Genomic DNA, 14,980 nt, shown 5'->3' on the forward strand with positions numbered 1-14,980 from the left:
CAGAGAAAAAGCGCACTACTGTCTACGGTTACCGTACACTAAAAATGAAGGGCTCTGAAACTCTAGCCAATGCATAGAAGAGGCTGTGACTTTCTTTAGCCTGTTGTGTTTTGTGACGGGCTTTTCTGAGATCTAATTACTGTTGCCAGCCTGGAATTCACTATCACAGGAGGAAGTAAAGCTGGATGGGTGAGAGCCAATCCACAATTATGTAACCACTGCTTTGGGATATCCCATCCCTTTCCAAGTGGAGGAGTGAATTCAGTGCTCTGAGTACTGAGGGGCTGGGGGTGTGGAGAGCTACTTCTAAAGCATCTAGACCTTACAATGCAAAAGATGGCCATTCACTCCAGGCTCTAGGCACAGCAGCTGGGTGATGAAAACTGCAATAAACTTAGAACTAATCTGTGCTTCAAAATGTTCCATCGTGGAGCACAAGCCTAGCGAACTAAAGCTCATGTCAAGAAAATGGTGCCAGCTAATCAGGAAAGACAGGCTGGCACTGGATTTTAAGAACCATCCACTGCACCTTGGGTAACACAAAGCGAGAGCAAGAGAATGCTGGATTTTCAGAGAATACACGCTCTGATTCCTCATTAAACATCATCTCGCCAACATGCCATTCAAGGAATGAGGCCCAGGTTAGAGCTGAACCCTGAGGCCTCGCACAAGCTTTCAGTACTCAGCTCTAGTGCCACGTTCTCCGTAGTCAGAAGGGATTGGCACCAAGAGAAGATAGTGGCAGAATCTCTGGGCCTCATTACGGGCCTTGCCCCAGATCATAACATTCACGCCAGGTGCACTTTTTAAGGCAAGGCAAACAAAAACAATTTAAAAAAGTTCAACCTCCCTATAGGACATGGACCCTGTCCCACAAATCCTTCCTGTTGGAACTGTACAGTTAACATTCTTCTTCTATGCCCTTATCTTGGGCTAAAACAGTGGTTCTTAACAAATGGGTAATAGTCACATGAAAAAATGATTATTTCACTAAGAAGCAAAGAAGTTTAAATTATAAAAACAAGATACATTTTCTGGTTACAAAATTAAAGTAACCAGTAAAGAAGTTTTAAGAAATGACAAAGTTCAATGGAAAAGAGAGTGGAGAGATCTTCTCAAATACTATTGCTTATGAAAATATAAATTGATTCAATCTTTCTGGAAAGCCATTTGTCAATATACTGAAAGCCTCCTAGTCATAATCTCACACCCAGTGATTCTATTGGGTTGGCCAAAAAGTTCCTTCGGCTTTTAAGTAAAAATAAAAGACACATTTTTCATTTTCACCAAGAATTTTATTAAATGACGTATTCACCGTTTTGTTCCACTACCTTCTGCCATTTTTCAGGCAACATCATAATTCCATCTTCCCAAGACATTTTATCTTTTTGAGCAAAGAAATGTTCCAGGTGCCTTTTACAGTCTTCCAGGGAACTGAAGTTTCTTCCATTACGAGGATTTTGTACAGACTGAAATAAATGGAAATCCGAAGGTGTTATGTCTGGTGAATATGGTGGATGAATCAGAACTTCCCAGCCAAGCAGTAACAGTTTTTGCCTGGTCATGAAAGAAACATGTGGTCTTGCGTTATCCTGATGGAAGATTATGCATTTTCTGTTGACTAATTCCAGACACTTTTCTTCAAGTGCTGCTTTCAGTTGGTCTAACTGGGAGCAGTACTTGTTGGAATTAATCGTTTGGTTTTCTGGAAGGAGCTCATAATAGAGGACTCCCTTCCAATCCCACCATACACACAGCATCACCTTCTTTGAAGACCAGTCTTGGTGTGGTTGGTGGTGGCTCATTTCATTTGCCCCACGATCTCTTCCGTTCCACATTATTGTACAGTATCCACTTTTCATCACCCATCACAATTTGTTTTAAAAATGGAACTTTTCATTACGTTTTAGTAGAGAATCGCATGAGGAAATACGGTCGAGAAGGTTTTTTTCCGCTTAACTTACATGGAACCCAAACATCAAAGCAATTAACATAACCAAGCTGGTGCAAATGATTTTCAACACTTGATTTGGATATTTTGAGTATACTGGCTACCTCCCATGTGGTATAACATCGACTGCTCTCAATTAATGTCTTGATTTCATCACTATCAACTTCACCTGGTCTGCCCAACCATGGAGCATCATCCAGTGAGAAATCTCCAGCACGAAACTTCACAAACCTCTTTTGATATGTTTGATCAGTCACAGCACCTTCTCCATACACTGCACAAATCTTTTTTTGCATTTCAGTTGTGTTTTTACCTATCTTGAAATAATAAAGCATAATGTGCCAACACTGTTGCTTTTCTTCTTCCATTTTCAATATTAAAGTGGCTACACAAAAATTCACCAGTTTTGATAAGCTTTTTTTAAAAATGCACGCTGATATGACAGTTGTCACAATACAGTCTAACAAAATTGCTTTGAATGAAGTTAAAGACAACTCAGCGCTACTAGAAGCATCTTACAGAAAATACCAAATGAACTTTTTGGCCAATCCAATATTTTGAAGGAACCTATCCTTGAGGGCATAACCAAAAGTTTAGACAAATGTTTAGACCACAAATACACTCACTGAAGCACTATCTGTAACAGCAAAAATTAGATCCATTGTAAATACGCAACATTAGGAACATGATTATGTAAACTGTGGTACAGCCACACATCTAATAAAATACTACACAGTCACTAAAGCTGTTTCCTAAGTGTTTTTTAAGTGATGCGAGAAAATCCTTTTGAAACAAGATCAAACGAAGGAAAGGGGGGGAGTATAAAATTTCATGTGCCATGATTTTTACTAATATGATATAAATGTATATGAGAATGAATGAAATGATATAGTCTAAAATTTTAACACAAGCTATTCCCTGAGTTTATGAGGTTAAGATTACACGATGAGATAGTCAATAGATAATAGTCTCCAATCCTGGCTCTGGCTTCCTGATTGGCCTTGAAAAAAGTTACTTTACCTCTTTGTATCTGGTTTTCCAATCAGTAAAATCGTAATAATTATAGTAACCCTCAGAGTTGCTGGGAGAATTTGATAATGCTGAAAGCCTTACTATGCATAAAGGAGGAAATGAATTATGTAGTTAGAGTAGTATTTAACACAGACTTCTAAGACTCACATGTCTTACTCCATAGCCCCTTTCACTAGAAGAAAACAAAATGCCCTCTGCACCCCAATCCCACCCAGGGCTCCACAGACAGGGCTTTGACCACAAACACACAACTGCTGGGAATCACATAAATTAAATATATTTAAGAAAAAGAAAAAGATACCAAGACTCAAGACTCTGCCCCATGTTTCTCAATGGTATTATCAGCCCATTCTGAGTCTAATTCAGGACACAGCCAGGGTGGTCAGGGCATAGCCAAGGATCTTAACGGCATGAAGGTAGCAGATAAGCAAATAGCACCAGAGGCAGAACCTGCAAGGCACTCGCTCTGCCAGCATGACAAATGTGGACCTTGGCAAAGCAGGGATGAAACTCGGGGGGTACTCCCCAAGGGCCAAACCAGGCTCTATAGCTGATGTTGCCATGACAAAAGCTATGACAAAAGGATATTCTATAGCTACAAACTCCTCAGAGGAAGGGTCTGGCTTTCCCAAAGCAGCTGTCACGAGGACATGATCACGTGATCTTTTCCAGCCACTTTTCCTCTGTCAGAAGAACATGATTTACATGAAAGCAGGCCCAAGAGCCAAAGAATCACTGTGGGAAGCCGGGAGAAAGGAAGATCCTAAGAAGGGAGGACAGGAGGAAGAACAGAGGGGTGTAATACCTCAGGAAACTCCAGTAGCTTTCTTGTTTAAAAAAAACATTTCTTACCTTTTGAACAAATCTTGCAGCAAATGGTGTCTTTGGGCAGGTGATCCAACCAAGGGAAAGTAGCAGAGGCCAGGAACAGGGTACTGACACCAAACAACCATTCCGCAGAATGTGGCAGAAACAAAAATCTCCCCAACCACGAACAGCCCCAGGTTATCTATTATCATCTTTACTCAGGACAGAACTTTTTAGGTATCACTTATTATTCTCTATATTCTACTTGACTTGAAACATATGCTACACTCTCTAGACCACTCTCATGAGCTCAAAAGCTACATTTCGTGGTACTGCCATAAAAGGAACCCCTTCTTCTAGATTATTAAAGACGTGTACATCTTCACGAATAACAGTTTCTTTTTTAACTCCTTCGGGGTAGGTTTGGAGGAGAGGATAGGGTGTACAATACTGTTAACTGCAGCCAGCAATCGAATAACAGGGCCCAGAAACAGGGGGTTAATTCTCCAAAGGAACAAATATAAATACTACCTGCTCCTCTCATACTAATACAATGTCCCTGAGAACGTCTCAGATCTCATTCTGAGGCTTTAGCAGAATTCAGGTAGCATCAGAAATTCAAGAATAGGATGGAACCATGATATATAAAAATATAAGAGCTAGGCAGAAAGTAAGAAATCTGGTCCAACCTTTCATTATTTCAATACTCAAGGAAACTTGAGACCCAGGAATGTGAAGTGAATCGCCTGATGTCCACAGCAAATTACAGACAGTCTCAGGGTTCTGGACATCTGGCTAAGGGGACATTTTGCCCCACCTAAAGTCCAGTCTAGAAAAGCTGCCTGTAGCTCAGAAGTTCCTTGACAAGGCAGCCAGGTGGTAAATTTAGGGATTAGATTATTTTTTTCCTGACTGAAAATAATCAACACATCTGGCATTACATACACGGATTCCCTTCTATGACTGCTGTCAGAAAAAACTGTGCAAGACTTGGAAATGAGCAAAACATAGATTACTGGGTATTGCCCTTCCAGGCTGTCTGTGTCTCAGTGCCTTTCAGCTATTTTCCTGTAAGCTGTAGGAAACTAATAGTAATACAAGTGATTCTTGTCCATAGAAATGAAAATGAATTTTGTCCTCTCCCTTTCCCAAGAAGCTGGTTTTGCAAATTAATTTCAGCATTCCTCATTGCCTATATAGATGTCTGCTTTCTGAATTCTCCGTGGAACCAGATCTTACTGGTTCTCTCATTAATTAATGAGTTCATTAAAATCTTTAACACATGTTCATTTTATACCTGTATAGTAGTGATGATTTTGCCATTAAAAATTATTATCCTTTAATACTGAACAAAAACACTTTCTAAAAAGTGACAAATTCTCCCAGTAGCCAACTCTTAACCACTAAGAGTAGCTGAAATGTTTAGATTAAAAAGCTTTAGGGCCTCAGACAGATATCCAAATTGCTTTAGATACAAAAGCATGAAACTTCCCATTTTCAGTATTCCTGATTTTGGGTAGATCCTCAGAAATATCCAGGTGAGGTACAACTGATGCTCCTTATTTCCAAGAGGCCTTGGAGTCAGATGGCCTGGGTTTGTGGTCCATTTCTTACAAGCTTGTATGATTTGGGGAAATTTCCTTAACCTCTTTTTTTTGGTAACTCTTTTTATTATGGTAAATACATATAATATTGATCATTTTAGCCGTTTGAATTGTACAATTCCGTGGCATTAAATACATTCACAATGTTGTTGTAACCTTCACCGCTATCTATACCCAAAACTTTTTTTTTTTTTTTTTTTTTTTTGCGGTACGCGTGCCTCTCACTGTTGTGGCCTCTCCCGCTGCGGAGCACAGGCTCCGGACGCACAGGCTCAGTGGCCATGGCTCACGGACCCAGCCGCTCCGCGGCATGTGGGATCTTCCCGGACCGGGGCACGAACCCGTGTCCCCTGCATCGGCAGGCGGACTCTCAACCACTGTGCCACCAGGGAAGCCCTTGCATTCTTAAATCTTAATAACATCTATGGACAAATGACAAATCACCAAAACACTTAATCATTACTTTGATTTGCCAAGAAACTATCAGGTCTTTAATACTGGCTTTGCCAAGTAAATATAAAGATTTTTAATAAATGAAAATTAAGTATGTGACAAAATTATTACCGAATGATTAAAATTTTTTCTTGCAGGTTGAATCCAATCACACTGGGCTCCTGCATCTTGAAGAAGCAGCAAAATGAAACTTACAGATTGGTTGAACTATATTTGTGTGCAGGGCGTAGGACGTGTATTACTAGGTATATTAACAGGTAGTTGGCAGAGAGGTCGTGTATGAACCAATGAATGGGAATACTGTTTACATCTCAATTCCTCAGCATACACGGGTATGGAAACATGGATCCAGACCCCATTTAGGCATGAAGAGAGATTTGTATGGCTGCAGTTATAAAACTACTTTTTTTTAAAAAAAAAACCAAGTCTACTTTACAAATTTAGATGAGATGCTGAGATTATAAGTGGCTTTGTTATTTCTTACAAGATAATAGAAGTATGTGGCTCAAAGCTAAATTGACTATAGATAAAAAGCATTTGAGAGCCTTCTCTCAGGAAGGCAGAAAGGGGAAAACAAAATATCTAAAAACAAATCAGAGAAACCTGAATATTTTCAACTATATAATTTGTCTGTCAGTTTCAGGTTAATCTTTTCCAAAAAACCATCTTCCCAGCCAGAGGAAGTGTGCTACACGCAACTGAGATTCAAGTTACTGACCCTGGCTGCCAAAGGATTTGTGCCTGCATATTTTCAATCTGTTTTTCTTTCTTTCTTTCTTTCTTTTTTTTTTAAATGAACTAGTTGTAATGGGGAAATCTGTGGATCAAATGCCCAGAAAAACCTTCATGCTAGCAATAAAATATTTTAAGTCCTTTCTGCCAATATTTTCTTTAATATTTTGGGGACGATAATACAACCTTAACATTACCAAATACATTTTCTTTCAAGTTTTACCTACTAAACATTTCTATATAATAACTGTTGAGATACAGATGGACATTAGGATTGTGAACCATTTCTCAATTTTAGTAATAGTTATCTATTCATAAAAATAAAGAACATCAAAAAAGGTATCTGGAAAACATTTGTTTTTCCATCTATTTACCTATTCAAATCAATTCTGAGATGTAAATAAATGACCATTTTATCTCGATTTACTAAAAGCAACTTTTAAAAGCTACAATATTTATAACAAATAAAATGAAGCTTTCAATGATCAAGTCAATGCCTCTACAGCACTTTAAAAACCATCATTTATCCCACATCTAAAAATTATTTGTTTATATATCTATCTCCCCCCATGGACTACATACTTGTTAGAAGTTCTCTTTCATCTCCTTCCCAGAATCCAATCTAGAACCCGGCATACCATAAGTATTCAGTGACTGTTAGCTGACTCACTTACTGAATAAATTAGTATTATACAAAGGTCCAAGACATAGGACCCTAACTTTATACCAGACAAGAGAGCTTGTACCGTCTCCCACGGGTTTTTTTTGCATTACTAAATCTCATTTCCTGTGTTAGAGATTCAGAAAATAGTCTTGGAGAATTACTTGGATTAGCAGTTAAGATGCAGACACCATCTGTAGTGTTGTTGTTTTTTTTGTAGTATTTTTTAAAAGTATTGTTTTATCATCTTGTAACTTAAGGCTGGTTTTGATAATATATGTCAATGACACCCAAAGGCCACTGTATCTTCCTATATGATTCATTAAATGGAACAATGACTTTTTAGTTTTTAGACAATATTTGATTTTCCTGTTTCCAAATAGAGTTTAAATAACAAACGTTTGTCTCCTATCTTACGTAAGTAGGATTTTTCCTTTATTACAGCTTCCTTCCAGTCTACATAGGCAAACAAATCTCTTAAACCAGGCCAGTATTGAAGAGGGAACAAACAGTAAATCAGCATAAATGTAAGAACAGAATATCTTCATGATACCGGCAGTAGATACCAATATAACACTTTCATCTCAAACTTGAACACCACTTGATTTTAGATGTATGGACACAACATGCTGCCTAATATCCCTACAAATGCAAAGGATTTAGCATAGAAAGTCTTAAGCTAAATTTAATTAGATCTTGGTTTGCAAAATCCAATTAGCTGTAACAGAACCCTACAAACCCCCAAAGCTTTAGAATCAGCAAGCCAGGTAGGTGCCCTGGTACTAAAACTCTCTCTGAAGTCCATATTCCTTAACAGTTAACCTTAGTTGTTCCTTTGACTATTAGAAAATTTTATTTGTCCCGAGTCACTAATACAATCAAAGAAAAGATAAGCATGAACAGATGAAGCAAGACTTTAAATACTAAAAATGCAAAATGAATCAAAACTTGTTAGCCCTATCTGTGCAACCTGGGTCTTTAATAAGAACTCAGCTTAAGTTTGATGGATGGATACTCAACAGCACAAACTTAAATGCTGGCTTAGAAAAATCCTTCTGATAATAAAGCGTCTTAGATTGTGATGACTACTGAACTGCTACAAGCCTTTTAAATCAGTAAATTCTGTAAGGATGTGCAGAAATTCTCAAAGTTGCTGCTTAAAGATTAGGAAAATGTAGGCCAATTTAAATTCGGCCCCCATAACAACACTAAAACTGTGGCTCGTCACACTGTATTCAAAGACCTCTTAACATCAGACGTAGGCGTATCTTCAGAAACTAAAAATCTGACTTCTGAGTATTATTATAACAATTTAAAATAAACAGCCCAAGCATCTGGTCTGTGGTTTCTGGGTTCAGAGGCAAACATACAAATTACTCTCTCTTTTTTGTTCTAACTCTAGCCAGAAAGGAAGATATGGGATTTGGGTTAAAATGTTTGAGGATTTTTGTATGTAACTGGAGCCAAGTAATAAGAAACGACTCAATTATCCTCACTTTATTAAAAACAGCTAACAAAGTTTTTATGTCCTCAAACAAAACAAAACAAGAACAATATCAACAAAATCCACATTAAAAGCTGACAAGTAAAGGTTGCTTCCATTGTTACTGAAGAATCATTCATTTGCTTGGGGGTCTTATTAAGCTTTTCTCCCCTGAAGGTCCAGCCAACAGAGTTATACAACTATTCTTAACTGTTCCTGCAGCACAGAAATTTCCACTCTCTGTTAACAACCCAAACCACAGGTCTTCTTTAAAACTCTAAACAAACTATTTCAATCTTCAGGAATGGGGGTTGTATTAATAGAAACGAAATGTATAATAACCTTCTTTAAAATAAGTAAAAAAAAAAAATCTGTGAGAGCCAGCCTTCAAGATGGTCCCCAATGATCCCTGCTCCCATGGAGTGCCATCTCTCACAGGGTTGGTCTGTATGACGAACGGAATGTGGCAGAAGTGAGGATTATAAAAGCCTGCAGCTTCTGTCTTGGGCTCTCTGTTTCTCCCTTTTGCACAGCACACTCTCTGGGGAAGCCAACAGCCGTGTCCTGAGCCTAGGAAGAGGCCTAAGTGGAGAGAACCTCAACATCTGGCCAACAGTCAGCAAGGAACCTAGGTTGCTATGAGATATTGTGATTTTAAGAAGTGTTTCTCATCTGTATCTGCCCATCATCCAGGCTCACAGTTCCCAAAGCCTTTAGAATATCCTAAGTGTTGACAGTGATAAAGCTGTCTTTTGTTATGTGAATGAGGTGACTTTTAGGGGCACCTAGGATGGGTGCTGGTTGCCAGGAGATTAGAGGGTTGAAACTTTCTGTCCCACCCACTGGTATCTGGGGAGGGGGGAAGGGTCTGAGGTTGAATCAGTCGCCACTGGCCAACAATCTAGTGAATCATGACTAAGTAACAAAGCCTCCATAAAACCCCCAAAGGACAGCTTTTTGGTCCATTTTTGGAGAGTTTCCCTGTGCCAGGGTGCCAGGCCCCAGGCTCCACGACGATGTGGTCTCCTTTGTTCCGAACCTCACCCTATGAAGCTGATTCGTATCCTTTAATATCCTTTTATAATAAATTGGTAATCTAGTGGGTAAAAGGGGGCATCTCCTGAGTTTGGTGACACGTTCTAGCAAATTAAGCCCAAGGAGGGGGTCGTGGGAAACTCCAATTTGAGCCAGTCAGTCCGAAGTACAGGGAATGACCCTGGTGTATGACCTGCCTCTAGTGGAGGGCAGTCTTGTGAGACTGAGTCCTTTGCCTGTGGAATCGGATGCTGTCTCTAGGTAGGTAAGTGTCAGAATTGAGTTGAATTCTTAGACACCCAGCTGGCATCCCAGAATTGCTTGCTGGTGGGGAAGCCTCCACATACACAGTGGAATTGGGTGGGTCTCGGAACCTTTTCAGCTAACAGCCATATCAGTGAGCCTGGAGGCAGATCCGCCCTGAGCTGAACCTCCAGTTGGCTGACAGCTTGACCAGAACCTCACAACTACCCAGCTAAACTGCTCCTGGATCCCTGACCCACAGACACAGTGAGATGATAAACGCTTGCTAACTGATTTACTAAGTTTTGGGGTAATCTGTTACACAGCATTGAATAATGTAAAATCCAATAGATAAAGGGAAGATCCTGCAACAGTTAGAAGACTGCACCAAGAAGTCAAAGACAAAAGAATTTAGCAAAAAGTTACACAAAGCTCAGAGGTTACTTCCTGAAAACATTATATATAGTATTTTCCATTAATATAAGAAATTCATGACATTAGACAAGAGAATGGATATGCTTCAGATTTGGCGATGACTAGTAGGAAAAAATAAAAGAGCTGAAAGGATCAAAACCACTTGTTTCTCCTGCAGGAACAGCTTCCTGTTTTGGTTACAAAGGATTCATGCTTAAAATAACCATCGTAAAGCATGCTGAGGGTCTGAGAAGTCAATGGCAGGAAGCCACAACAAAGAGCCCTAAATGCAGCCCGACACAAGATGATTCCTCCGGAGAAAAGGACCCAAGAAAGGCTAAGGAAAAAGCTACCCTAGCAAATGAGTGGAATGTAAAGTGAGGAAGGCCCATCAGAATGCGGCTCTCCTCTCAGCATCTGCCCCCCCCACCCACCCCACCCCCCCGCCCCACTCCAGCAATGAGCAGACTTGCTAAAGTGGCAGGCAGGATACCTCTCCTCCAGCCAGCATACTCTTGCTGACAGCCAAGAGTGTGGTGACCCAGGAAAATTAAGCTAATGAAGGAGGAGAATAGTGCTGTAAACTTTGAATATTTTATTTTGATGCATTTTTAACTGTGAAGTCTGGAAAGGATACACCAAAAATTAAGGATATTATACCTGCCTGTTTCCACTATATTAGGTTGATTTCACTGTCCTACATAAGGCAAACATATCAGAGAAACAATACATGTCGAAATGCAATTCAGTCAAACTGGGACCCAGACTGAACTAGAGAAACTCCTAGAGTTAGATTTGTGGTCTAACCAGCCCAATGTTTTGTGGCCAGTGGGGGCCCAGGGCATCTATCATGAGAGGATAGGCATGTTTTCACTGACATCAAATCCTAATGCTTGTGATTCATACCACCCAACCACTTAGCCCTTTTTCCAATCTATAGCTTCTGTTTTCTTATGGCCTGGGAAGTAGACAGCTAAGTTTATAAAGATGTGTCTGTTAACAGAGTCAAACAGGCAAGGCTTAGTGTTTATTGGGGAATTCTGTGAAGGGACTTATGAATCAAATCAGGGTCAAACCAGACAGCTGCTGAGAATCCTACTCAACTAAGATTTTATAATAGTCAATCAAGTCACCCAAAGGTACGAAACAAAGGCTATAGAGACTGGTAATTCTTCATAGGCATTTTTTCTACCTCCTTTGTCTGTCGTCACTATTTCTATTCAACATCTTCCTGGAGGTCCCTGCTAGTTCATTAGGAAAGAACCGAAATAAAAGGTATAATGATCAGAAAGGAAAAAGTAAAAACTGACATTATTTGCATTTGTGATAACTGATGGTATGTGTAGAAAATCCAGAAGAGTCTACAGTAAGAATTAATAAGTCAATTTGGCAAGTTTGCTGGATACAAGTCAATGTAGTATTCCCATATACTAGCAACCAAAAAAACTAGAAAATTAAAAATACTATTTATAATGATACACACACATAACACACACATACAAGGATCAATTAACTAGGAATATATTCAATATCTAAAGAAAAATATGCAAAAGCTCACCACTGAAAACTATTAAAACACTTAAAAACATTTATTAAGACAAATAAATGAAGCTAGTCATGAACTTGAAGACTTGATAATATCAAATTGTCAATTCTCCCCAAACTAATTTACAGATTCAACGCAATCACAATCAAAATATCAGAAGGTGTTATTTATTTATAACACCTTGTAATCTCTACCAAGATTATAGAGATAGAGATTGACAAGCTGATTCTAAAATTAACACAGATATTTGACGGACCTACAATAGCCAAGGCAATCCTGGAGAAAAACAAACCTGGAGGATTTACACTACCAGGTATCAAGACTAAATGAGATGCAGTCATTCTTGAAACCGTGTTTGATGCTGCCACTGGAAATTTCATCCAAAGTACCCACCCCCACTTACCATAAGTCAGCTAGTTTAATTCATTTTTCCTTTAAGTGTTTATCTAAGATCTCCATAACATAACCACATACATATTGCTTTAAGTGACATTTAAAAAGCTTATTCATAATAACATCTAACACACTTCATGAATAACTGCTAAACCTGTTAATTTTGTCTCTTTTTTTCCTAAGCAATTTTTCAGGTGACTTCGATGACGACAGTTAAGAAACTAACATCTTGAGGTACATTAAGTTTAATGTAGCTTCTCCAATGAATACCGTATTTTTCAAAAATAATTGAGAGTGCTCCATATTCTGAGAAACTTTATAAAGATTGGTTATAAAGTGAATCTTTCTTTGCTGAGGATAATTTTTGATGAAAAAATCTCACTAGATATTAACTGGACATATATGGTACATGAGTGACTGAACAAATGGACATATGCCTAACGCTTTAGAGAGAAACACCCAAATCTGCAAAACTGAATACATGGAACATGTGTGTCCTTGGCTAAAGGCAGGCAAAAGCAGAATAAAACTTTAGCCGCAAACTTTTATCTTTCAACCTAATATCCCAGAAAGGAAAAGGGTAATTCAGAACACACTAATAACATACAGAAAAACATAGGCAGTGCTGCTTTTATGAAATAATTCCCATACTTTATAGGGAAGTGACCGAAACCATAAATATTCCTCCTCTAACACAAATCAATTGGAAATTTCACCCGCCTTCTAAACTCTGTTATTTGTTCTGACAGTTAAGACCCCACAAACACAAAGACAACTGTTCACAGACCAGTATTTCTGGGCCTGCTCCAGAAAGTTTGTTCGATATGCTGAGGTTTCTGCCTGTCTTTAAAGCTTGTGGCCTGAAATTACTTTTCTTCCTGGCAGCAACTCTAGGTCCAGCAATACTTTTAACATTAAAAATAGCTCCCTCACTGCACTACTTGAAATTTCTAAAACAACTTCTATTTTAGACTCTAATTTTATGTAATTCATTTCTTAATGAGCAACTTTCAGTTACTAAGCTAGCTGCATTTGAACTTTGTGGCATGAGAACCCAATAGAGACTTTTTTTTTGTAGAAATTTTTCTTTTGGCTTGGTTGCGGTCATAAACATCAATTCAGGATACCTTATAAATATTTTACTAAAATCTGGAAGAGAGTCACCTACATACTCCAGGGTATCTTACAACGTAAGACCCAGCTTGGAGTCCATGTATCTCTAATAAGAACTACAATCAAAATCATCCTCTCAAGAGACAAGTACTTGTCCTAATTATTTATTCATATGGGTGTCCTAGGTAATAGCTTAACCACCCAAGTCTGCTTAACTATGTTATCTTTTACGATTTGTTCTGTCAATCATGAATTAAAAAAAAAAAAAAAACACACATAAATGTTACCATGAAACACTGGATGTTCTCACACGGTTCACAAGCTGAACAAGTTCTTGAGTATTTCTGGGTTACCTTTAAATAGCTAATGTGGTCACAGACATTATTAGAAATATGCTAATGGATGTATATAAGCACTGTATAACTATGGAACGCTTCTCTTAACATCAAATCCCTCTGTGTTATTATAAATTCCAAAATAAACTGTCTAAATCCTAAACACAATTTTCAAAATGTGTTAACCAGATAAACTCATTTCACTCTCTGCCTTTCTATTATATCACAGACAAGAACAAAAGGACACAGGCTCGGGTGCCAGAGGCCACAGCACGAAGGGAGGGTTCTAAGAATAAAAAGGGGAAACTCATGAGGATCTAGCCCTTATATTTAGAAAGGGAAAAAAGATTAAAAAAACATTAGTTCTACACTGTCACTGTCAGCTACACCGAGTGACACAATTTTTAATAGGCTATCACTCACCTAGGGTACTTTTTAAAAATTCAGATTTCTGAAAATGGTGGTCTGAACATGTGTTTATCTTTAAACTTCCTCTCCAAATCCTATTAAAATGACAAGAAACAAACAAACAAAAAGAATAAACCCACAAGAACAAAAAGAGTAAGAAAGAAGAAAAGAGATGCTGACAACATTTTGGATAAGTGCAAGTAGATGGGCAAGAAGTAATAAACACTTAGCAGGCTAGAAAATGTGGAAACTTTAATGTCTGTGAGGGTGGGGGTGCGGTGGTTATCCACAAAGGCTCAGGAATTTGAGGTACTCCTGAAAAGATGGGTGAGAAGTGGGACTAAAGACAACAAGTTTTTTCAGTCTCTGTAAGAAATAATTATGGGTTTAAGATCCCTCTCCTACTCCACATAACAAGGGCCCCCCCCCTACCCAATTCAACAGAAGGTGGGAGGTTCACTCTCTGGAGAAATGAACCAGTGAGGTTCTAGGCACAGTGCGAGCAGGAGTGCAACACATGTGAGGAAGAGGAGGATTTGGGAAAGTCTACTCTTTGGATGATACTGTGGTTGAATGTACTGCGCTTAGCAATAGAAGGAGAAGCAGGGAAGATGTTTAACTGCATCTGTTCTACTGAGCTTACCACAAACTATATGGTTTGTGATTTGGTTCTTCAGCCATATTCATCAAAGTCCTTTCTAGAAAGACCTACGGAAATGGTAGAACATCTAATAAGTCTCTTTACTATGAAAGAGTAAAGAGATTCTCTA

At 38.6% G+C, this 14,980-nt stretch overlaps 1 protein-coding gene across 2 annotated transcripts in view; it reads right to left on the minus strand.

The window, feature by feature from the left end:
* LONP2 (lon peptidase 2, peroxisomal) overlaps positions 1-14,980 on the minus strand; it is a 95,792-nt gene that overhangs the window by 15,024 nt on the left and 65,788 nt on the right. The gene's annotated exons all lie outside the window — the stretch shown is intronic.

Source organism: Orcinus orca, chromosome 20, assembly GCF_937001465.1.
Source record: "Orcinus orca chromosome 20, mOrcOrc1.1, whole genome shotgun sequence".
Lineage (NCBI taxonomy): Eukaryota > Metazoa > Chordata > Mammalia > Artiodactyla > Delphinidae > Orcinus > Orcinus orca.